The sequence below is a fragment of the Bufo gargarizans genome, chromosome 1 (genome assembly GCF_014858855.1).
Source record: "Bufo gargarizans isolate SCDJY-AF-19 chromosome 1, ASM1485885v1, whole genome shotgun sequence".
Classification (NCBI taxonomy): domain Eukaryota; kingdom Metazoa; phylum Chordata; class Amphibia; order Anura; family Bufonidae; genus Bufo; species Bufo gargarizans.
The window spans coordinates 581,931,194-581,957,370 of NC_058080.1; positions in this window are offsets into that span (position 1 = coordinate 581,931,194).

The following is a 26,177-nucleotide window of genomic DNA, read 5'->3' on the forward strand; positions in this document are numbered from 1 at the left end:
ATATGGCACAGGAAGAGGAGGAAGAGGGATCATTTTCAAGGGTTTCAGACCAGTATTTCACAAGTGGCTCAGAGGGTGGGTTCCTGCACCCACAAACGCCAGGTACACAATTGTCCAGCAAGGGCACAGTTCTGGAGGATGTTGAGGTGGAGGATGAGGAGGAGAAGATAGAGAAGGAGGAACAGTGTTCACAGCAGAGTGGCATCACTGGTGCGTGGCTAAGGGGATACAGAGGACACAGACAATACACCTCCCACAGAGCACAGCTTTTTGTTGCCTCTGGGCAGCCTCGCACACATTAGCAATTGCATGCTGCAGTGTCTCCACAACAACCGCTGAGTTTGCCACATTCTAACTTGTGCTGATTACTGGGTGGCCATGCTGCTGGATCCCCATTACAAGGACAACGTACCGTCCTTAATTCCGTCACTAGAGCGTGATCGTAAGATGCGCGACTACAAGCGCATGCTGGTAGACGCGCTGCTGGTGGCATTCCCACCTGACAGCGGGGGCACAGTGGAAGCACAAGGCGAAGGCAGAGGAGGAGGAACAGGTCGCCAACCCAGCTGGGGCACCACCAGCATCTCAGAAGGCAGAGTTAGCATAGCCAAAATGTTGAAAAGCTTTGTCAGCACACCACAACAACCAGCACCACCAGTTGATTGGAACATGTTAGCAGGAGGCAGCATTTCAGCAACATGGTGGAGCAGTATGTTTGCACCTGGCTACACGTACTGAATGATGGGTCTGCCCCCTTCCAACTTCTGGGTCTTGAAATTGGGCACATGGCCTGAGCTTGCCCTTTTCAACTTGGAGGTGCTGGCCTGCCCTGCAGCCAGTGTATTGTCTGAACGTGTGTTTAGCACAGCAGGGGGTGTTATCACAGACAAGGGCAATCACCTGTCCACAGCCAATGTGGACAAGCTCATGTTCTTTAAAATGAACCAGGCACGGATCCCACAGGACTTGTCCGTAACTTGTGCAGAATAGACATGTATACCAGCCTTACCCAGCCATTGTTATACTCCAGCACAATTGCTCATTGTTGTATTTTAGATTTTTTGAACTTTTTTAGGGTGTAAACAAAAATTGACTAGTAATTAGATTTTTATTAGATTTTAGTGTCACCTGGGTTTTTAAATTAGTAGCTATTTAGAAATAGTGACTTTTAAAAATACCAAAGCAGGCTACTGGGTGAAGTAAGGACCAGCACCAACACTATATATCTTTCCTGTTGGATGTAATCATCATGCCTTCTGGTAATGCTGTATCTACGCCCTCATCTCTGAACATCTGTAGCTAAGTACCTTTGTATTCATACTATCGCCCTTGTATCAGTTTCACATCTTTATCCTAGTTGGACTCTGTCCTAATGTTTACCTACCTCCTGATGAGCCTGATTCCATACAGGCGAAACGCGTTGAGGTGTGTATAATAGGATGTGTTTGTTATATAAAAAACGTGCGTATTATATAGTTGAGTGGATTAGACAGTATCCAGGCTTCCTTCCACTCCTATTTTTTGTGTATCTTTGATTGTTGGATAAGGGTGGGTGGTGATTCCATATATTGTACCACCTTCCATTCCCTTTATATCATATCGTTTAATTTAATTTTGGCTAGGGTCAATTTAGGGAGTTGATAGCCTTAGGTTCGGGGACAGGGAACCCCCACCATTAGGAGGTTACCCTGGGCTGAGCAGTTTTCAGGGCTAATTAGGGTAAGCATTGTGTCTGCCCTGCCCTTTCCTCAGACCCTTTTAACTATCTTTTGATATGATATTCGAACCGTACTAGTCTATGGACATTATTGTATCATTAATAGGGGTCACTACTCCCCTATCAAAATAAATTTATATATAATCCCTTTTGAAATTGTAGAACACTTTGTTGGTATATACATACTTATACCTATAATATCCCTAATAAAGGTATTTTTAAAAGTCACTATTTCTAAATAGCTACTTTTTTAGGGTGTACCCTAATAAAAAAAATAAAAAAATGAAAAATAATTAAAACAAAAAAACTGTGTTGGCTGCCTCCTCCTCCTCCACCACCGCTTCCACCTACACTGCTACTGGACTTTCACCTCCTAGATAAAGATTATTATTTTTTAATTTTCACGTATTTTATTTTAAGTCATTTCACTAATTTGTCTGATAAATTGTTGGGAGACATATCCCACATTTTTGGCGGTGATCTACCCCTGCTCTACATTGTGGACACGGAAATGCATTTTACTAATTTGTCTGTTACATTGTTGGGTTGAAATTCACCAATTTTTTATCTGTGATATGCCACTGCTCTACCTAGTAGACAGGGAAATACATTTCACGAATTTGTTGCATTGTCAGGTGAAATTCAGCAATTTTTGGCTGTGATATACCCCTGCTCTACCTAGTAGACAGGGAAATTAATTTCACTATATTGTCTGTTACATTGTCGGGTGAAATTCCCAAATTTTTGGCTGTGATACACCCCTGCTCTACATAGTGGAAAGGGAAATATATTTCACTAATTTGTCGGTTACATTGTTGGGTGAAATTCACCAATTTTTGGCTGTGATATAACCCTGCTCTACATAGTGGACAGGGAAATACATACATTGTTGGGTGACAAATGCTCATCTTTTGCGCCAGAAAGTACATTTGCGGCCTACACTGCATTTAGGATAGTACGAATGGTGAGGCCAGAACAAGTACAGACTATAGTAGATTGGGGGGCTGACAGTGCCTACAGTTCCTTCACATTGTCTCCCACCCAGTCCCTTGCTGAAAGATCAGAGTTGGCACCTACAGCCCATGGCCATCTGTCTTTCAATTAACCCCCTTGCAAATCAGGCAAGCAGTCTGAGCCCCAAGTCGCGGGGGCAGTCTGTTATGCTTTTTGATAACTCTGCTGGCAGGGTTTCCGTGGGCCATCCACATAGCATAGCCCTGCACCAGAAGTGGAAGAGATTGAGTGCACTGATGCCCAACCACTTATGTTTCAGGATGAGGACATGGGAAGACCAGCGCAGCACGTCTCTGATGATGAGAAAACACGGGTGCCAACTGCTGCTGCTTTCTGCAGTCTGCAGACCGACAAGGAGAGCAGGGGTAAAGAGTGGGTGGGAGATGATGTGGAGGATGATGAGGTACTAGACCCCACATGAAAGAATTTTTATTTTTCTTTGCAATTTCACCCCATTTGGAATTATTTTCCCGCTTCCCACTACATCATATGCAATATTAAATTATGGCGTTGGAAAGTACAACTTGTCCCGCAAAAAACAAGCCCTCATATGGCTATATGAACAGGCAAATAAAAAAGTTAGGGCTCTAGGAAGGCAGGGAGCGCAAAACGAAAACGTAAAAAAAAAAACACAAAAACCTCAAAGCCTTAAGGGGTTAATAAAATATTTATTTTCATATAAATCTGTGTATGCAGTGTTATTGATATTTATTTTTCGGTGTTTATTAGTGTTGATCGAGCATGCTCGGCCGAGTCTCCTCCCGCATGTTTGTAGAATATTTGCAGAATATTCCTGAATTTGAATATTCGTTAGTAGTGTTGATTGCAAATTTTCGTAATGCAAATTTTCATAATGAGAATCAATGAGATCGTAAAAACTCAGATCCGATGGTATATTCTAACCCCCAGGCATTCCCATGGTGACAGGAACGCTTGTCGGGGAGGAGTATGCCAAAGTGGAACAACTGTACAGATTTTGTTTAAAAAGACAAATATTATAAAAAACTAATATATTCGTTTTTTAGAATATTCGTAATATTCTAAAACAAGAATATATAGCAATATAGCAAATATTCGAGATTTTTTTTGATCAGTACACATGATCCCTCCCTGCTTTTAGCATGTGGGCCAATGGGAAGGCTGCAATATCTTTGACTTTAGGAGTAGTGTTGAATTTTCGCAATTTTTAAATATAATTCGCTATATTGCTATATATCCTTGTTTTAGAATATTACTAATATTCTAAAAAACTAATATATAGCAATATAGCGAATATTGGAAAAAAACTAAAATAGAGCAATTTAGCTAATATAGTGCTATAATCTTCTTTGTCTAAATAGTTGTAATTTATTTTCTCATCTGAAGTTCAGATTGGAAAAAAATTACTATTAAAAAAAGATTATTGCACTATATTAGCTAAATTGTTCTACATTCCTTTTTTTTATAGAATATTTGCTATATTGCTATACAGTATAATCTTGTTTTAGAATATTACGAATATTCTTTAAAAAATGAATACGGTATATTAGTTTTTTTAGAATATTCGTCTTTTTTTTATTTTTTTATCTGTACAGCTTTTCCACTTTGGCATACTCCTACCCGACAAGCATCCCTGTCACCATAGGAACGTCTGGGGTTTAGAATATACCATCGGATCTGAGTTTTCACGATCTCTTTGATTCTCATTACAAAAATTTGCATTACGAAAATCAGCATTATGGAAATTCGCAATCAACACTACTCCTAAAAGTCAAAGATATTGCAGCCTTCTCATTGGCCCACAAGCTAGAAGCAGGGAGGTATCATGTGTACTGATAAAAAAAAAGGTCAAATATTTGAAATTCCGAATATATATCACTACATTCTAAATATTCGCGAATTCTCGAAGTGCCGATATTCGCAATAAAAATTTGCAATTCGAATATTCGTGATCAACACTAGTGACGAGAGTGGGGATCATTATATCTCTGCTCAAAGGGGACGCGCAGTCCTGGGTTTTTTCTCTGCCGACTGGTACACCATCCCATCGGTCGGTGGATGAATTTTTTAGAGCCTTGGGCTTGATTTATGATGACCCAGACCGGGTCTCTATGGCTGAATCTAAGTTGCGCAGTTTGTTACAGGAAGAATGTACTGCGGAGTCATATTGTGTAGAATTTAGAAGATGGGCAATTGACTCGGAGTGGAATGATCCTGCACTCCGGAGTCAGTTTTGTTAGGGGCTATCTGAGAGGTTGAAAGATGCTCTTGCTTTTCATGAGTATCCCGATTCATTGGAGACTGCCATGTCTTTGGCAGTGCAGCTTGATAGACGTCTTAGAGAGAGGTATAAGATTCCTCTCGAGTGGGGGGTCCCACTATGTAAGTGGATCCGTCCCACCTATTCCCTGGGGTAATATGACATTTGAATCTGGGGCAGGAAAGGAGCCTATACAGTTGGGCCAGGTTTCCTTTCGCTCAAGTGATGGGGATTTTAGGAAGCAGAATAAGCTATGTTACTTCTATGGAAAAGAAGGTCACTTTGTTTGTACATGTCCTTATATAAAACCTCAAACCGGTAATGAAAAACATTCACATATTCACATAAAGAGGAAAAAAAAAAACTTCCCTGACTCTTGGTAGTGTGAATGGGGAGTCTGAGCAAGCAAATATGCATTCTCCCTGCAATACCCGTTTCCTCCTGCCTGCCATGGTGGCGCTAGACTCAGAGGAAATTTTGATTTTGAGGTATTTGTTGACAGTGGTGCGGGGGAAAACCTTATGGATTTTCAGTTCTTCCAAAATCTTGGTTTTAGAACTAGCACTTTATTGATTCCTTCCCTCTCTCACAAAAGAGTCTTACATTCAGTTAAGGGTGGGTTATTCACATGTTCAGTCCATTTCTTGTTTTGTTATGAAGGGCTTGCCTGCTCAGATTGTTCTGGGTTTACAGTGGTTGATAAAGCATAACCCTACTATTGTCTGGCAAACAAGACAAATCAATAGCTGGAGTGAATTTTGTTCGGACAGCTGTCTTTGTGCTTGGGGGTGTCAACTACGGTGCCCCCCCATCGAGAATATGATTGTCCAGTCAATCTTATCCCTGGAGCTAAATCGCCAAAATCTCGGCTATACAACCTTTCCCAACCCGAAAGAGAAGCTATGCGGAAGTATATTGCAGAGAGTTTGGCAAAGGGACATATTAAGCCATCTAAGTCCCCTGAGGCCGTCGGCTTCTTTTTCATAAAAAAGAAAGATGGATCATTACAGTGTTTAGATTTCTGGGAATTGAATCTCATTACGGTCCGTGATCCGTATCCCCTTCCTTTGATTTCTGATCTATTTGATCAAATTGTCGGAACCAAGGTGTTCTCCAAGTTGGATTTAAGAGGAACTTATAATCTTATCAGAATTAAGGAAGGAGATGAGTGGAAAACGTCCTTCAATACACCCGAAGGTCATTTCGAGAATCTTGTCATGCCCTTTGGTTTAACTAATGTGCCAGCGGTCTTTCAGCGATTTGTCAATGATATTTTCCATTATTTAGTGGGAAGGTTCATTGTTATCTACCTTGATGACATACTAATTTACTCACCCGATTGGAAGACCCATCAGGATCACGCGAGACAGGTGTTGTTGATCCTTCGGGATAATAAATTGTATGAAAAATTGGAAAAATGTGTATTTGCTGTCCAGGAGTTACTGTTTTTGGGATACCTGCTTTCTGACTCTGGTTTTCGTATGGACCCCGAAAAGGTCCTGGAGGTACTGGAATGGGACCGGCCTGAGAATCAGAAAGCTCTGATGCGGTTTTTGGGTTTTCCCAATTACTACAGAAAATTCATCTTGAATTATTCCACCATTGTAAAACCTTTGACAGATATGTGTCATGAGAGGCAGGCGGCGGGCTCCTCCTCACTGCCGGCGGTCCCCGATCTATCGGCAGCCCGGACGCTCGCTGTGTCTAGGTGCGCTCCCCAGCTCCCAGCGTCCCCATTGTCATGTTGGCGGGGGACGCTGTACGTCCACCTGCAGGAGTGGTTGGCATTCCCCGTCACCATGGTAACCACGTGGGGCTGAGCGCCGAGCTGGGCACTGGGTGCTCGGCTACTGTCAGGGAGGATAGGTCATGTGGCGCTGGCCACGTCACATGATCCCCTTCCTCCACTATTTAAACAGGCAACCTGCTGGTGATTTTGTCTATTGGGCTGTGTGAATTATATTCTATTACGTTGTTTGACCTCTGGAATTGACCTTGTCCGTTTTCTGAACTCCCTGCTGCCTGCTCCCTTGTACTTAAGCTACCTCTCGGCTCTTTTTTTGGATTTGTCTCCTGCCTATTACCTCTTGCAGTGACGTGACCTCCCGGACTGACCTCGGCTAGCTGACCCGCCATTGCCTCCTCCTTCAGAGGGTACCTCCATCTTGTTGTTGTTTCCCTGTCCATCCGTTGCTTACTGCACACGTGTGCCGTATGATGTAGGAGATAGAGAGGCCATTAAATTGGCCTTTGAGGAATGGCGTCATTGGTTTGAAGGGGCTACTCATCCTATTACGGTATATACTGACCACAAGAATTTGGCTTACCTGCAGTCTGCTAAGCGCCTGAATTCTAAACAGGCTAGATGGTCACTGTTTGTTACTAGGTTCAATTTTGTGGTCACCTTTTGCCCTAGGGTTAAAAACGTCAAGGCAGATGCGTTGCCACATAGTTTTCCTGGGGGGGGGGGGGTGATTTGGAGGATCCCGCTCCGATTTTGGCTGATGGGGTGGTGGTTTCCGCTCTGTACCCCGAGTTGGAGATGGAGGTGATAGGGGCCCAGGAGGAGGCTCTTGATTCTTGTCCTCCAGACAAGTTGTTTGTTCCTGCTGAACTGCGATACAAGGTGTTCAAAGAACATCATGATGCGGTCCTTGCGGGACATCCTGGAAGAAAATCCACCATAGGTCTTATTTCCCAGAGATTCTGGTGGCCAAGGTTGCGCAAGGGTGTAGAGGGTTATGTGGCAGCTTGTATGACCTGTGCACGCGCGAAAGTGGCTCACACTAGGCCTTAGGATCCCTTCTTCCTTTGTCCATCCCGTCTCATCTTTGGAAGCATTTGTCCATGGACTTTATTACCGATTTACTGAGTTCCTCTGGGAAAACTGTGATTTTGGTGGTAGTGGACCTCTTCAGTAAGGTGGCCCACTTTGTACCGTTACCTAGCTTGCCCAATGCCAAAACTCTCGCTCAAGTTTTTATCAATAACATTTTGAAACTACATAGCATTCCCTCTGATGCGGTGTCTGATAGGGGGACGCAATTAGTTTTTTAGGTTTTGGAGGGCGTTCTGCTCTCATCTGGGTATTCAACTGTCTTTTTCTTTGGCTTTTCATCCCCAGTAAAATGGTCAGACAGAGCGCACTAACCAAAACCTGGAGACCTATTTGAGGTGTTTTGTTGCCGAGAACCAGGATGACCGGTCCTTTTTCTTGTCTCTAGCCGAATTTGCCTTGAATAACCGTAGGCAGAAGTCAACTGATAAGTCACCATTTTTTGGCACATATGGTTTTCACCCACAGTTTGGTACCTTTTCTGGGACTGGATCTCCTGGGATGCCAGAAGAGGAGAGATTCTCTTCCGCCTTGTCATCTATCTGGCGGAAGATCCAAGTTAATTTGGAAAAGATGGGTGAAAGATATAAATGGATGGCTGACCGGAGACGTATGACTGGTCCGGACCTGTTTGGGGGTGATTTGGAGTGGTTGTCCACTAAAAAGATTAAGCTGAAGGTACCATCTTGGAAATTGGGTCCAAGATTTATTGGCCCTTACAAAATCTCTGCGATTGTCAACCCGGTGGTGTTTCGTCCATAATGTGTTTCACAGGTCTTTATTAAAGAAATATGTGAAACCTGTGGAACCATCTCCATTGCCACCTCCCCCTGTCCTGATGGATGGCAATTTGGAGTTTGCGATCTCTAGGATTCTCAACTCATGAGTTCTTCGGGGTTCCTTTCAGTACCTGTTGCACTGGAAGGGATACGGTCCCGAGGAAAGAATGTGGGTGCCAGCTACTGATGTCAGTGCTAGCCTTCTGGTGAGGGCCTTAAAGTTAGTCTGCGGTGTCCGGAGGTCACCCGTAGAAGGGGGGTTACTGTCACGCCTTGCCCTGTGAATGTGCGGAGGTCTGTCAGACATGGTTGTGTCTGATAATGGCCATAACTTGGTGGCAGCTTTGGAGCTCGCAAAGCTCACACACATCCCATGTCTAGTGTCACACCTTGCCCTGTGAATGTGCGGAGGTCTGTCAGACTGGCTGTACATGTCTGACTTCTCCGTTTGTTTTGGTTTGGGTTTGAGCTGGATCCACCTTCCCTCAGGTGTACTGGGTTTGAGTGTTAGTGAGGCTATTTATCCCTCCTTCCCCCAGTGGCCTGTGCAGGTTATAGTTCCTTCCTTTGAGCTCTGGATGTGTGGTGGATTGTCTGCTCCAGCTCTGCTCAATATAAGTCCTCTCTGTTATTTCCCTTTGTGTCTCTTATCTAGGCCTCTAGGAAGACGCTTGCTTCCTCCGGGTTTGAAGAAGCAGGTTGCCTCTTCCCTTTTCTCTACTGCTTAGGGTTTGCCTAGGGTGTATAGGTTTAGGCACAAGGGCATGTGCATATTCACCATTAGGGTATGCACATGGGCACAGCAGTTTAGGGAAAACTTTTAGGGATCGCTAGGAGGTGACCCTTTTCTCCCTAGCTTTTCGGTCTAGTCATGTGTTCTGTTTGTTTTCCTATGTTTGGTTATTTCCCTGCTTACCTACCTATCGTGACACCTAGCCCACATCTTCAACTTAGTGGTTTAGCGGTTTCTCAAAACCTACCCCACTTTGCCTAAGCTACTGGTGAAGGTGCGCCGCGTGTGTGCCCATTTCTGCAAGTCATCGACAGCTCCTAATGTTGTAGAGGGTCAGCTCACCTGCAGGCCCTAGCATATAATGTTTTAGAGGGTCAGCTCACCAGCAGGCCCTCACCTACAATCTTTTAGAGGGTCAACTCACCTGCAGGCCCTCGCATATAATATTTTAGAGAGTCAGTTCACCAGCAGACCCTCACATACAATGTTTTAGAGGGTCAGCTCACCTGCAGGCCCTCGCATGTAATGTTTTAGAGGGTCAGCTCACCTGCAGGACCTCACATATAATGTTTTAGAGGGCCAGCTCACCAGCAGGCCCTCACTTGCAATGTTTTAGAGGGTCAGCTCACCAGCAGTCCATTGCATATAATGTTTTAGAGGGTCAGCTCACGAGCAGGCCTTTGCATATAATGTTTTAGAGCAGGCATCCTCAAACTGCGGCCCTCCAGCTGTTGCAAAACTACAACTCCAACAATGCACTGCTGTAGGCTGATACCTGTCGGCTGTTTGGGCATGCTGGGAGTTGTAGTTTTGCAACAGCTGGAGGGCTGCAGTTTGAGGATGCCTGTTTTAGAGGGTCAGCTCACCAGGGGGCCCTCTCATATAATGTTTTAGAGCAGGGATGTCAAACTCGTGGCCCTCCAGCTGTTGCAAAACTACAACTCCCATCATGCCTGGGCATACTACAGCTATCAGGGAATGATGGGAGTTGTAGTTTTGCAACATCTGGAGGGCCATGAGTTTGACATCCATGTTTTAGAGGGTCAGCTCACCAGCATGCCCTCATCTACAATCTTTTAGAGGGTCAGCTCACCTGCAGACCCTCACATATAATGTTTTAGAGGGTCAGCTCACCTGCAGGCCCTCGCATATAATGTTTTAGCGGGTCAGCTCACCAGCAGGCCCTCACATATAATGTTTTAGAGGGTCAGCTCACCAGCAGGCCCTCACATATAATATTTTAGAGAGTCAGTTCACCAGCAGGCCCTCAAACATAATGTTTTACAAGGTCAGCTCACCAAATAGGCCCTCGCCCATCATTTCTTTAATGGTCAGCTCAGCAGCAGGCACTCGCCCATAATGTTTTAGGGAGTCAGCTCTACAGCAGACCCTCACCCCTAATGTTTTTGAGAGTCAGCTCTGCAGCAGACCCTCACCCCTAATGTTTTAGATGGTCAGCTCAGCAGCAGGCTCTCGCCCGTAATGTTTTAGAGGGTCACCAAAAGGCCCTCACTCCTAATGTTTTTGAGGGTCACCAGCAGCCCATCAATCATAATTTTTCAAGTGTGTATGATGCCCTCCTTTATGTGTAATAAAGGGTGCATTGGAGTGCCGGTTTCTTGTAAGTTTTGGAAGCCCTTTCACTTAGTGCATAGGCTTTAGGAGTGTAGGAGTCCCACTACCTGAAGTATTGTACCACAATGTGAATGAGGCCCTCCATTATGTGATACACAGGTTGTTGGCAGCACATGCACTTTATATACAAGTAAATATACAGGAAAGAATGTTTCCTAACCATTTTTCCTCCAAAATCGATTTTATCTTCGGTTTTGTGCGTATTATTGTCAGTCTGTAAAAGTGGTGTACTACTTGGACAACATCATTCCCAGCAGTGACCTGGGAGTCCAAGATGCATCCAGACATCCTCCCCATGCTGTTCCCGAACCATTTCGGTGGTGTTTCCATCAATTTCTGACTTTTTTTTAATGAACCAGACACCCTCCCCTTTTCAGACCAGGGGGTGCGTGGTTTAATGCTTGGATTCTCCCATTGACTTCCATTGTGCTTGAGTGCTCGGTAGAGCACCTGAGCATCCCGAGGTTTTCGACCCGAGCACCTGAACACCTGAGCACTTTGGTGCTCGATCAACACTAGTTTTTATCATTTAATTGCACCTGCTGGTGAGGAACAATCTTGGCCCTTTTCTAGGTGTATTAAGAGAAACACTTAGTAGCATTGTCCATGGAACACGTTTAAATGTGGATGAACAGTAAAGTACAAAAAATAAATAAATATTAATTTAAATGTAATCTCCTTACTGCTGTAATTGGGGAACTTGCTAAATTCAAGCAAACAATGCAGAGGGAAAATCTATCAAACCTTGGTTCCTATGTCCGTGTGCTGAACTATGGCTAGTGATAAACTATGCACTTTTCTGTAATGTTTGTACATCAATGTAATTTTTAAAATAGTATTGGGGGGCTCACACTATATCAAGATGGACACAGAGGGTTCGCTAACCATCTGGGTCACCCAATCCCAGTATATAGAGGGTTAAAGGGATTCTGTCACCAAGTTTTGTGCTATAGAGCTGCGGACATGCATGGCTAGATCGCCGCTAGCATGTCCGCAATATACCTGTCCTATAGGGCTGTGTGGTTTTAATTTCTTTAAAAAAGGATTTTATAGATATGTAAATGAGTCTTGTATGTGTCCAAGGGGCTGTACTAACCTTCCTGGTGCCCAGCCACGCCCACCTGTGAAGGAGCCCAGCACCGCCTATGTCCTCCGAATCTCCTCCTTTCATCAACTATAGATTGCAGCAATCTCGCAATGCACGAGCTCGCGCATGCGCAGTCTTTTCCCTGAGGCTCATGCCAGCACAGGGAAGGAACACTATACCGGCACTGCGCATGCGCAAGCTCGAGCATCGCGAGATTACGGCAATCTATAGTTGATGAAAGGAGGAGATTCGGAGGACATAGGCGGTGCTGGGCTCTTTCACAGCCGGGCGTGTCTGGGCATGGCTGGGCTCCAGGAAGGTTAGTACAGCCCATTGGACACATACAAGACTCATTTACATATCTATAAAATCCTTTTTTAAAGAAATTAAAACTACACAGCCCTATAGGACAGGTATATTGTGGACATGCTAGCATCGATCTAACAGTGCATGTCCGCAGCTCTATAGCACAAAACTTGGTGACAGAATCCCTTTAAATGGAAAATGTATAGTAGGCACTCCTCTTACTGGTTAAAACCAGTAAGAGGAGTGCCTACTATACATTTTACATTTAATCACTGTAATTTTGCACCCCCTGCACCCCTGAATGATTTTATGCCGGCGGGTGGTACAGGAGGGGGTTGCAGGTGGGGCAGGCGGTGCGGGAGGCGGAGGCGGTGAGGCAGGCGGGATTGCGATCCCCGCCCGCCTCCTCTTGAATATTCATTGGTGTCCAGTCGGTATACCAGAAGGTCAGCACATTGCTGACACTCTGGTATAAACGGCTGACATCTGTACTGTGATGTCAGCCATTTAACCCTTTCCATACCGCGGTCCATATGGACCGCTGTATGGAAAAGGTTAACAGTCAGGGAGCTCCCTCCTTCTCCCATCAGAGGAAGGGTGCTGTGCCTTTGCAGCCCCCAGACAGGATGGGGTCACAGAGGAAGGGAGCCCCCCTCTTTCCCCTTCCCCATCTGCTCAGTTGTGGCAGACGGGGAAGGTTCCCATGGCAACAGGACGCCTTCTCAGGCATCATGCTGTCCATGGTGCTGAACAGATCTGTGCTAAAGGCATAGATCTGTTCAGACAAAGTGTAAGTAAAATACAGTACAATACACTATATAGTGTACTGTACTGTAATGTATTAAACAGACATCAGACCCACTGGATCTTCAAGAACCAAGTGGGTCTGGGTCAAATTTTTTTTTTAAAAAAAGTGGAAAAAGTAAAGATAAAAAAAACACATTTATCACTGAATAAAAAAATAAAAATACACTACACATATTAGGTATCGCCGCGTCCGTAACGACCTGATCTATAAAACGGTCATGTTACTTTCCCCGCATGGTGAACGCCATAAAAATAAAAAAAATTTAAACTATGAGGAAATTGAAATTTTGCCCACCTTACTTCTCAAAGAAGGTAATAAAAGTGATCAAAAAAGTTGCATGTATGTCAAAATAGAACCAATCAAACTGTCATCGCATCCCACAACAATCATACCCTACCAAAGATAATTGCCCAAAAACTGAAAAAACTATATCTCTCTGACTATGGAGACACTAAAACATGATTTTTTTTTTTTTTTATGAAATCATTGTGTAAAACTTACATAAATAAAAAAATTGTATACATATTAGGTATCGCCGTGTCTGTGACAACCTGCTCTATAAAAATACCACAGGATCTAACCTGTCAGATGAATGTTGTAAATAAAAAACAAAAAATGGTGCCAAAAAAGCTATTTCTTGTTACCTTGCCTCACAAAAAGTGTAATATAGAGCAACCAAAAATCATATGTACCCTAAACTAGTACAAACAAAACTTCCACCCTATCCTGTAGTTTCTAAAATGGTGTCACTTTTTTGGAGTTTCTACTCTATGGGTGCATCAGGGGGGCTTCAAATGGGACATGGTGTCCAAAAAACAGTCTAGCAAAATCTGCCTTCCAAAAACCGTATGGCATTCCTTTCCTTCTGCGCCCTGCCGTGTGCCCGTACAGCAGTTCACAACCACGTATGGGGTGGGTTTTTTTGCGTGTATTAGTGGAAAAAGAAAAAATCGGTTAAAAAGCCTGTTGTATTTTGTAAAAGTTGAAATAAATTAGGGCCTAATTGCCCTTGTGCAGTGCAGTGATATACTCTAAAGCTCAGTTTGCCATGCATTAGTGGCAAAATAAAAATATATTCGCCATCCAGTGTTGCACTTATCTGTTGAAAAGCCTGTTGTGTTCTGTAACAGTTTAAAAAAATGAGGGCCTATTTGCCGTTAAGTGGGACAGTGATATATTCTAAAGCCCTGTTTACTGTGTATTAGTGGCAAAGTAAAAAATATTTGATCAAATAACATTTGGTTATTTGTTCTAATAGTATGTCAGGTAAAGAAGGGCCAGGCCCTGCACAGGGGAGTGGAAGAGGCCTAAATGTTTCTGGCGCAGGCAGAGGTCGAAGCTGAGTAAGGGGCCGTGGCATCAGGGGTCACTTCAAGAGGCCTGAGCTCCCAGTGTCAGCTAGCGGTCGTGTCCTGACCAGCAACCCAGCAGTTCTTGAATGGTTGACTCTATCTTCGACTTTGTCGCAAGTGACATCAGACACCATCAGCCAAGAGTCAGTGGGTTCATCAAACACAAACCTTAGTTGGCATGGCCCGGGAGCTGGCCCTGTGCCCTCACCTGTCCTCAACATGCCTCTGTCCATTTGTGATCCCTCACGGCAATAAGTATTATGCTGTAGGCTCAGATCAACTTTTCAGGGAGGAAGAGCTACTAGAGCACAGTCAGCAGCTACTGCTCAGCCAAGATGTGGAGGAGACACCCGCCACTTCTTCTGCTAGGCGAGCAAGTAGTGATGAGGAGAGTGGCATGGGAGCTGGTGTAGAGAGGCTCCTGACCCAGAGACAGTTGAGAAGGACATCAGTGACATGCAGACAGTACTCGATGATGATGATCGCACTTGGGAGACTGGTGATGAAGGGGGTAAGAGCTTACCCTTGAGCCAGCGGCGAAGCCAGCAAGTCGCTAGCGTGGGTGGGAGTCAGCAGGGTGACAGCAGTGGGAGGTCGTTAGTCAAACGTACCCGGGGTAGACCACCTGCTTTGTGGGAGCCTACCTGCCCGGGAAGTAGCGGTGCAGGGGCTTAAGAAGGCAGCAGCAGTAGCAGTCAGTCAGTGCGTAGTGTTGGGACTAAAATCACCAACTCAGCGATATGGCAGTTTTTTTTAAGCCGCCGGAGGAGGTGAACGTGGCCAAATGTAGAATCTTTGGGCAGAGGGTGAAGCGTGGGCAGGGTGCCAATTTTAGCACTACGGCCCTGTGTCAACATATGCAGAGTCACCATAAAGTGCCCTGGCAACCGCTGCATCACCCATTGGCATGCATCAGGTTTCTGGCAGTCAAGGCTCCACTACCTCATCCCAAAGGGAGCTGTCTGTCCTTCCCATCATCTGCCGGTCCTGATGCTCCTGCTTCTCCTCCTCCTACTCCTCATCACGCATTCCGTCAGCAACCGATCACCGAAGTGATTGCCAAGATCCAACAGTATGCATGCACTAATCCAGCGACGAAGAAGTTGAACGTGCTCCTGGACTGGTGCTGCAGTCCCTCCATTTCCAAGTGGACTCTGTACCTTTCTGATAGCTTGTGCTGAGCCAAGGTGGACAGCCCCAAGCTGTCATTTCTTTGCAAAAAGGCAGTACCAGCCCTGCACAAATATGTAGAACAGAAGGTAGGCCAGTCCTTGAGCATGTTGGCGTCTGCCAAATTGTGCGGCAGCGTCGTCGCGTGGAGCTGTAACTACGGTCAGGGGCAGTACATGTCCTTTATGGCCCACTGGGTGAATGTGGTTCCTGCACAGCCACACCACAACTTGGCCAGGTGATGCTGCTCCCGCCTCCACGTTGCCACGCCATTGGTCCAGTGACAATGTCCGCCTCTGCCATCTCATCCTTCACCCTGTCCTCAGCCTCCACTACAGGGACAATGCACAGTGCCCCTCCAGCATACCACATATGCAGAGAATGGCAGTGTCACGCTGTTCTGCACCTCGTTTGCCTGGGTGAAAAGAGTCACACAGGGAAAGTTCTGCTCCATGTCCTTCAGCAAGAAAACAAATCCTGGCTTTCTCTGCAACAACTTAAAATCGGAACCATGGTGACTGACAACGGGAAGAACATTATATCCACTGCGTCAATGAGGGAAGGCCATCAATGATTTCCTGATGATCCAAGCGGACCGGAGTAGTCCCCTGTGTAACTTCGATGTCAGCCAATGGCAGCTCATGCGTGACACCTGCCATTTGCTCAGGCCCTTTGAGGAGGCCACGTTATGTCAGTCGCCATGACTATGGGATGAACAACGTCATTCCACTGCTTCATGTCCTGGAACAGATGGTGGTAACATCTCACGACCACATGAGCCCTCTGGGGCTGAACTGGAGAAGGAGGACATTGGAGCACAAGCAATGTGTAGCGAAATGGGTGGTTTTTCTACACAGGTGACAGGAGAGGAGGAGCAGGAGCAGCCAGAGGAGCTACAGTGCGATGAGGAAGAGCAGGCAGAGGACCCAGACACTTTGTGGCAGTATGCAGTGGAGATGGAGGCAGGGAGTCCTTATCAGTCACTTGCGCAAATGGCCCACTGCATGCTTATTTGCTTGGCTAGTGAAGGCCGAATTGTCACTATTCGGTAGAGGGATGACTTTTGGCTCTCCACCTTGTTGGACCCTTGCTAACGGTCCAAAATGGGGGCCTTTTTTACACCCGCTGAGAGGGAGGACAAACTGAACTACTATAGAGACATCCTATGTAGTCAGTTGACCACTGTCTATCTGCGCCATCGTCCATCCTCTCGCAGGTCTGACCGGGGTGTGCCTTCTGCGCTCACGTTCCAATGCCATGGCTGCTGGGGAGGGGTGGCAGGAGCAGTACCAGCTCCGTTAGCAGTAGCCTGAGTCTAGAGTCGCTGATGAGCAGCTTTCTTTATATGGATAGTGCAGAAACGACTCACCAGCAGCTAGATATAGAGCAGAACCTGAACCAGAAGGTGGTGGCATACTTGGAGTGCACCCTGCCAGCAGTCATTAAAGATACGCTGGACTACTGGGCAGCCAAACTGGATTTGTGTCCGCAACTGGCCGAGTTTGCCCTGGAAAAGCTGTCCTGCCCGGCCAGTAGTGTGGCATCAGAGCGAGTGTTTAGTGCGGCTGGGGCCATAGTTACCCCAAGCAGAACTCGCCTGTCCACCCAAAATGTGGAGAGACTGACCTTTGTCAAGATGAATCAGGCGTGGATCAGCCAGGATTTCCACCCACAAATACCTGATGCATCAGACTAAATCATCTATGGTGCCACACAAACACTTTCAATTTCTTCTGGCTACCTGCCTCAGGTACTATTCTGATGCTGCCACCCGCCTGATGCCACACATCTGATGCCAAGTGCTCCTTCTTTCACCTATCATCTTCAGCAGGTACTGGTATTACCACCCACCACCACACTGTGTCACTTTGCCACTATGTCACTTTGCCACTCTGTGGTCTCCTGTTGCTGCTCCTACCTCCACTCTATGTCACCTTTCCACTCTCTGGCCTCCTAATGCTGCCGACACACCTCCACACTATGTCACCAAGCCACTCTTTGGCCTCCTGATGCTGCCACCACCTCCACACTATGTCCCTTTGCCACTCTGTGGTCTCCTCATGCTACAACTCCCCCAAAACGATGTCACCTTGCCACTCTGTGGTCTACTGATGCTGTTCCTACCTCCACTCTGTCACCTTGCCACTCTGTGGTCTCCTCATGCTGATCCTATTTCCACTCTGTGTCATCCTGCCACTCTGTGGCCTCCTGATGCTACCGCCACCTCCACACTATGTCACCTTGCTACTCTGTGGTCTCCTGATGCTGCTCTTACCTCCACACTATGTCACCTATACACTCTGTGGCCTTCTGATGCTGCTGCCACCTCCAAACTATGTCACCTTGCCAATCTGTGGTCTCCTCACACTGCTTCGACCTCCAATCTATGTCACCTTACCTCTTTGCGGCCTCCTGATGCTGCCACCACCTCCACACTATGTCACCTTGCCACTCTGTGGTCTCCTTATGCTGCTGCTGCCTCCACTCTATGTCACCTTGCCACTCTGTGGTCTCCTGATGCTGCTACTACCTCCACTATATGTCACCTAGCCACTCTGTGGCCTCCTGATGCTGCCGCTACCTCCAAACTATGTCCCCTTGCCAGTCTGTGGTCTCATCACACTGCTTTGACCTTCACTCTATGTCACCTTACCTCTCTGTGGCCTCCTGATGCTGCCACCACCTCCACACTATCTCACCTAGCCACTCTGTGGTCTCCTCGTGCTGCTCCGACCTCCACACTATGTCACCTTGCCTTTCTGTGATCTCCTGATCCTGCCACTACCTCCACAATATGTCACCTTGCCACACTGTGGTCTCTTGATGCTGTTCCTACCTCCACTCTGTCACCTTGCCACTCTGTGGTCTCCTCATGCTGATCCTATCTCCACTCTATGTCATCCTGCCACTCTGTGGCCTCCTGATGCTACCGCCACCTCCACACTGTGTCACCTTGCTACTCTGTGGTCTCCTTATGCTGCTCCTGCCTCCACTTTATGTCACCTTGCCACTCTGTGCTCTCCTGATGCTGCTCCTACCTCCACTATGTCACCTTGCAACTCTGTGGCCTCCTGATGCTGCCGCCACTTACACACTATGTCACTTAGCCACTCTGTGGCCTCTTTATGCTGCCACCACATCCACACTCTGTTATTGTGCCATTCTATGGCCTCCTGATGCTGCCACCACCTCCACACTATATCACCTAGCCACTCTGTGGTCTCCTTATAATGTTCCTACCTCTACTCTATGTCACCTTGCCACTCTGTGGTCTCATTATGCTGCTACTGCCTTCACGCTATGTAACCTTACCACTCTGTGGTCTCCTGATGCTGCCACCACCTCCACACTATGTCACCTAGCCGCTCTGTGGCCTCCTGATGCTGCCGCCACCTCCAAACTTTGTCACCTTGCCACTCTGTGGTCTCCTCGTGCTTCTCCGACCTCCACTCTGTCACCTTGCCTTTCTGTGGTCTCCTGATGCTGCCACAACCTCTACACTATGTCACCTTGCCACTTTGTGGCCTCCTGATGCTACCGCCACCTCCACGCTATGTCACCTTGCCTCTCTTTGGTCTCCTCATGCTGCTGACACCTCCACACTATGTAATCTTGCCACTCTGTGGTCTCCTCATTCTGATTCTACCTCCACTCTGTCACCTTGCCACTTTGCGGCCTCCTGATGCTGCCACCACCTCCACACTATATTACCTAGCCACTCTGTTGTCCCCTGATGCTGCTCCTACCTCCACTGTATGTCACCTTGCCACTCTGTGGCCTCCTGATGCTGCCACCGCCTCCACACTATGTAACTTTGCCACTTTGTCGTCTCCTAATGCTGATATTACCTCCACTCTGTGTCATCTTGCAACTATGTGGTCTCCTAATGCTGCTCCTACCTCCACTCTATGTCACCCTTGCCACTCTGTGGCCTCCTTATGCTGCCACCACCTCCCCACTCTGTTATTGTGCCACTCTGTGGCCTCCTGATGCTCTTCTCATGCTGATCCTACCTCCACTCTATGTCACGTTGCCACTCTGTGGCCTCCTGATGCTGCCGCCACCTCCACACTATGTCACCTTGCCACTCTGTGGTCTGCTGATGCTGTTCCTACCTCTACTCTGTCACCTTGCCACTCTGTGGCCTCCTGATGCTGCCACCACCTCCAATCTATGTAATCTTACCACTCTGTGGTCTCCTGATTCTGCTCCTGCCTCCACTCTGTCACCTTGCCTGTCTGTGGTCTCCTTATGCTGTTTCGACCTCTACTCTGTCAACTTACCTCTCTGTGGCCCCCTGATGCTGCCATTACCTCCACAATATGTCACCCTGCCACTCTGTGGTCTCTTGATGCTGCTCCGACCTTCACTCTATGTCACCTTGCCTTTCTGTGATCTCCTGATGCTGCCACTACCTCCACAATATGTCATCTTGCTACTCTGTGGTCTCTTAATGCTGCCTCTGCCTCCACTCTGTCACCTTGCAACTCTGTGGCCTCCTGATGCTGCCGCCACCTCCACGCTATGTCACTTAGCCACTCTGTAGCCTCCTTATGCTGCCACTACCTCCACACTATGTCACCTTGCCACTCTGTGGTCTCCTCATGCTGCTGGCACCTCCACTCTGTCACCTTGCCACTCTGTGGCCTCCTGATGCTGCCGCCACCTCCACACTAAGTCATTGTGCCACTCTGTGGCCTCCTGATGCTGCCGCCACCTCCACACTATGTAATCTTGCCACACTGTAGTCTCCTCATGCTGATTCTACCTCTACTCTGTCACCTTGCCACTCTGTGGTCTCCTGATGCTGCTCCTACCTCCACTTTATGTCACCTTGCCACTCTGTGGCTTCCTGATGCTGCCGCCACCTCCGCACTATGTCACCTTTCCACTCTGTGGTCTGCTGATGCTGTTCCTACCTCTACTCTATGTCACCTTGTCACTCTGTGGCCTCCTGATGCTGCTGACACCTCCAATCTGTCACCTTGCCACTCTCTGGTCTCCTTATGCTGCTCCTGCCTTCACTCTATGTAGCCTTGCCACTCTGTGGTCTCCTGATGCTATTCCCACCTCCACACTATGTCATTTAGACACTCTGTGGCCTCCTGATGCTGCCGCCTCCTCCAAACTATGTCACTTTGCCAGCCTGTGGTCTCCTTGTGCTTCTCCGACCTCCACTCTATGCCACCTTGCCTTTCTGTGGTCTCCTGATGCTGTTACTACCTCCACACTATGTCACCTTGCCATTTTGTGGCCTCCTGATGCTGCCGCCACCTCCACACTATGTCACCTTTCCACTGTGTTGTCTCCTTATGCTGCTGACAACTCCACTCTGTCACTTTGCTACTCTGTGGCCTCCTGATGCTGCCGCCACCTCCACACTATGTGATCTTGCCACTCTGTGGTATCCTCATGCTGATTCTACCTCAGCTCTGTCACCTTGCCACTCTGTGGTCTCCTGATGCTGCTCCCACCTCCACTTTATATCACCTTGCCACTTTGTGGTCTCCTGTTACTGCTGCCACCTCCAAACTATGTTACCTTGCCACTCTGTGGTCTCCTCATGCTGCTTCCACCTCACCACTATGTCATCGAGCCAGTCTGTGGACTTCATATGCTGTTCCGACCCTTCCCACTTCTTGACTGGGCTACTATTTAGCTTTTTTTGCTTGGCTGACATCATCATTTATTTGACCCTTCTTTTTGATTTATCAGAAGGAAGGTAAAATGAGAAGCACAACTGATCCTCTCTGTGTAGCTGCTATAAGGCCTGTATGGTCCCATCAGAATTGGCTTTGGATTTGGTAAGCAAAAGCAGGAGTGGGTACAAAACACAGAAGACTTGCAAATATTTAAATATTTAGTTCACCTGTTTTGGATCCACTCCTTGGGTATTAGTAATACTGATGGATTACTGACTAAATGCTGACTGAGTTGATATGCATGCTCAACAGTCAGGATCAGTTTCTTGTGGGTTATTGTTCTGGCGGATCAGAGGAAGGGCAAAATAATCAGTGACGTCAACACAAACTTACTGCTGACACCCTCTCCACTCTGTCGGGGGGGGGGGGGGGGGGGTCTACTTGTATAAGCGTTTAATAGAACAGGTTCTGTAGACATATATTTGGAATCAGCTGACAATGGTGTAAAAGGAGTGCGGTTCTTCTTGTCGCTAACATCGACCTGAGTTCATACTTTAGTTATTTGGTCAGTTTTGGCCCCGTGACTGCCCAATTAAGTGAAGTGTGCAGTGATTCTAAGAGAGACACCTGTCATCTGCATGTCATACTGACTCACAGTTTAATTTCACTACTGAGCAGACTCCCTATGCGTGTTACTGCAAGGCACAGTGTTCTACTCCACTATAAAGGCTCTCTGCAGCCAGGAAATAGCAATTTTTTGGTGTCATTCACAGTGAATAAATTCGAATCGAACCAAATTTTTCCCCAAAAATTTGGCGAACCAGCGAATCGAATTTTTTAAAAATTCGCTCATCTCTAGCGATTGCAATGACCTGAGGGAAAGCACAAGGCAGAGAGGATGGAAGTGGTAGTCCACAGTGGCAGTCCTCTCTCGGACCTCTGTGGAGGACATACATTTTACAGTAAGATGAAGCCCATATTTTGAACGAAAAAACATGCTGCAGATTTTCAAATCTGTAACATGCTCATTGTGATGCATATTTCATCCTGATATTTGCTGTAGATAGTGACATTGTGACATAACCTGCAGGCAAATGCATCTGTAAGGCCCCTTTCACACGGGCAAGATTTCCGCGCGAGTGCAATGCGTGAGGTGGTCGTATTGCACCCGCACTGAATCCAGACCAATTCACTTCTATGGGGCTTTGTACATGAGCGGTGATTTTCACGCATCACTTGTGCGTTGAGTGAAAATCGCAGCATGCTCTATTTTGTGCGTTTTTCACTCAACACAGGCCCATAGAAGTGAATGTGGCTGCGTGAAAATCGCAAGCATCTTCAAGGAAGTGCGGATGCAGTGCGATTTTCACGCACGGTTGCTAGGAGACAATCGGGATGGGGACCCGATCATTATTATTTTCCCTTATAACATGTTATAAGGAAAAATAATAGCATTCTTAATACAGAATGCATAGTACAATAGGGCTGGAGGGGGTAAAAAAACATTTAAAAAATGTAACTTAATCCACTTGTTCGCGTAGCCCGGCTTCTCTTCTGTCTTCATCTTTGCTGTTCACAGGAAAAGGACCTGTGGTGACTAGTGATGAGTGGGAGGTGCCATATTCGATTTTGCAATATTTCGCGAATATTCGATTGAATATTTGTCTTATATTAGTCTAAATCGAATATTTGTCATTATGCTATTTATCGCGAATAATATGCAATTTAATTAATCGCGTATTGCGATTTTGTGTATTTTACAAATAGTCGCCATATTGCTATATATTCTTGTTTTAGAATATGACGAATATTCAAAAAAAAAAAAGTTAGAGCAATATAGCGAATATTCATAAAATACACATATAGACTGAAATTTCAGTATTGTAGTGCTATAATCTATATTTTTTTTATCAAATTTTTTTTGTTTCTTTCTGAATCAAATTGTTTTGTCTCTTTCTGAGACAAAAAAAATAGACAAAAAAAAAAAGATTATAGCACTACATTAGTCAAATTTCAGTCTATATGTGTAATTTACAAATCTTCGCTATGTTGCTAAATATTCTTGTCTTACAATATGACGAATATTCTAAAAAACAAATATATAGCACTATATCACATATATTATTTTTTAGAATATTCTTTTTTTCCCCCTAATTAGTACAGTTATTGCCCTTTGGCATACTCCTCCCCGACAAGCGTCCCCGTCACCATGGGAACGCCTGGTGGTTAGAATATACCATCGGATCTGAGTTAGATCGTGAAAATTCTGATCCGATGGTATATTCTAACCACCAGGCGTTCCCATGGTGACAGGGACGCTTGTCGGGGAGGAGTATGCCGAAGGGAAATAACTGTACTAATTGGGGGAAAAAAAGGAATGTGCTATAAAATGAATATATGTGATATAGTGCTATATATTCGTTTTTTACAATATTCGTCATTTTTTACAATATTCGTCATTTTTTACTATCTAAACTCTTGATTCTGGCCTGCTTCTCGCTTGTGGGCCAACGAGTCATTGGCTCAACACTAGTGGTGACGTCACTGCGCTCATCACATGGTCCGTCACATGATCCATCACCATGTTGATGGATCGTGTGATGGACCATGTGATGGGCTCAGTGATGTCATCACAAGTCCTTTAGCCAGATCCTGATGAAAGAAGACAGAAGAGAAGCCGGGCTGGCGAACAAGTGGATTAAGGTGAGTTAAATTATTATTATTATTTTTTTAACCCCTCCAGCCCTATTGTACTATGCATTCTGTATTAAGAATGTTATTATTTTCCCTTATAACCATGTTATAAGGGGAAATAATACAATCTACAGAACCTCGATCCCAAGCCCGAACTTTTGTGAAGAAGTTTGGGTTTGGGTACTAAACATGGCGATTTTTCTCACGCACGTGCAAAATGCATTACAATGTTTTGCACTCGACCGGAAAAATTGCGCATTTTCCCGCAATGCACCCGCATCTTATCCGGGCCAAAAACATGATGTCCGTGTGAAAGAGGCCTAAGGGCTGTTTCACACGAGCGAGTCCATTGCGGGAATCACGCTCTGTGTGTGAGTGTGATCCTCTGCTTTGGACTTGCAGGAGCGCACGGCATTATCATGATTTATAATGCTATGTGTCTCTGCTTGACCTTATTTTTACAGAATCATACTGACAGCTTTATGTCACTATGATTCTGTGAAATAAAGGCCATGCAGAGACACATAGCATTTAAATCATGATAATGCCGTGCGCTCCTGCAAGTTCAGAGCGGAGGATCACACTCACACGGAGCGTGATTCCCGCAATGGACTCGCTCGTGTTAAACAGCCCTAAGGCTGCTTTCTCATACTGTTTTGATGTTTTGTGGTGCTTTGCAATTCTTGGTGCATTGTTTTGTTTTTTTCTTGCTGGCATTTGTACTGATTTTATTTTTCCCCAAACAGATCTACAGAGAAAGTGACAACACAGTGGCACATACTTTAGTCTAAAAAAACACACTAGGCATGTGTATACACTCTATATGTGCAAAAACACCTAAAAATGCTGCAAAAATTCTGATCAAGGCTTTTTTTTAAAGCGTTTTTTGATCCAAAAAATCCCAGCTACAAAACCATGTGAAAGAATGCTAATACATGCGGATTACAGTGGATTTGCGGCTAATTAGAACTAATATCTACAGCTGAATCATTCGGCTGCATAAGAACCATTAAACGTACAATACAAAACTTTAAATACTTAAAACGTATTTGGCATGGAGTTCTGTTTTTTAATTTTCGTTTTTATTTCATGATAACTGTAGATGTCATAAAAGTTTATGTAAATAATGACACATATTAAAATGAAAATAAAGTCTTCAACATTGAATTGACAAAAACAAGTAAGAAAAGCCGTGGAATTATATAAATCACAGGATCGATATACATGATACAATGATATGCAAAGTATAAAAATGGAAACAAAATATTCAAAACATCTTCAGTATAGAGTATGAGCACCATGTGCAGAAAACCATGAACTTACACAATATTAATGAGGTTATTAATGGTTGTCTGTGGAATGTTCTGCCACTTGGATACGCAAATCATAAAGATCCACTGCTGGCAGCTTCCATTGCAGTTTTGCAATTGCTGATCTATGACGTCCCAGATGTGCTTAGATGCTGCAGGCCATGGTACAACCTTTATACCAGGCAGGCTGCTTATAGTGCAATGGGAAAAATATGGCCTGGCATTGTCATCTGAAAAATGACTCCTGGGACACTTTAGAGAAATGACCACACTACTGGTTCCATGATGGTCTGGTTACTCTGCATTATCCCACCCCACACCATAATGCTGAGAGTAGGAAAGGTCCCCTTGTGAATAGTGATGAGCGGCAGGTGCAATATTAGAATTTGCAATATTTCACAAATATTTTGCAGAATTTTCATCATATATTCGCAAATTTGAGAATTCGAGATTATATTCTTGATTGCGAAAATCGGCAATTAAATATTTACATAATGCGTGTGAAATACAGGCGTGGGTCACTTATGCAAAATTTTTCAAGCTGGTTTAAGTTTTCTGAGAATGGAGAAAATGGTTGGCATGGCAGAACATTAGAATAGCTTTATATGCAGATAGAGTGATCCAATATGTTTGCTCTTGCGAATTTTTGGCAATATCTGCTACACTATAGATCAATCTAACCTACACTGACTATCTCCCCCTAACTATCTGAATTAGGGTCCATTCACACGTCCGTTGTTTCTTTCCTGATCTGTTCAGTTTTTTGCGGAACAGATCTGGACCAGATCTGTACCCATTCATTTTCAATGGGTCCTGAAAAAAATCGGACAGCTCAATGTCTGATTTTTTTTCAGG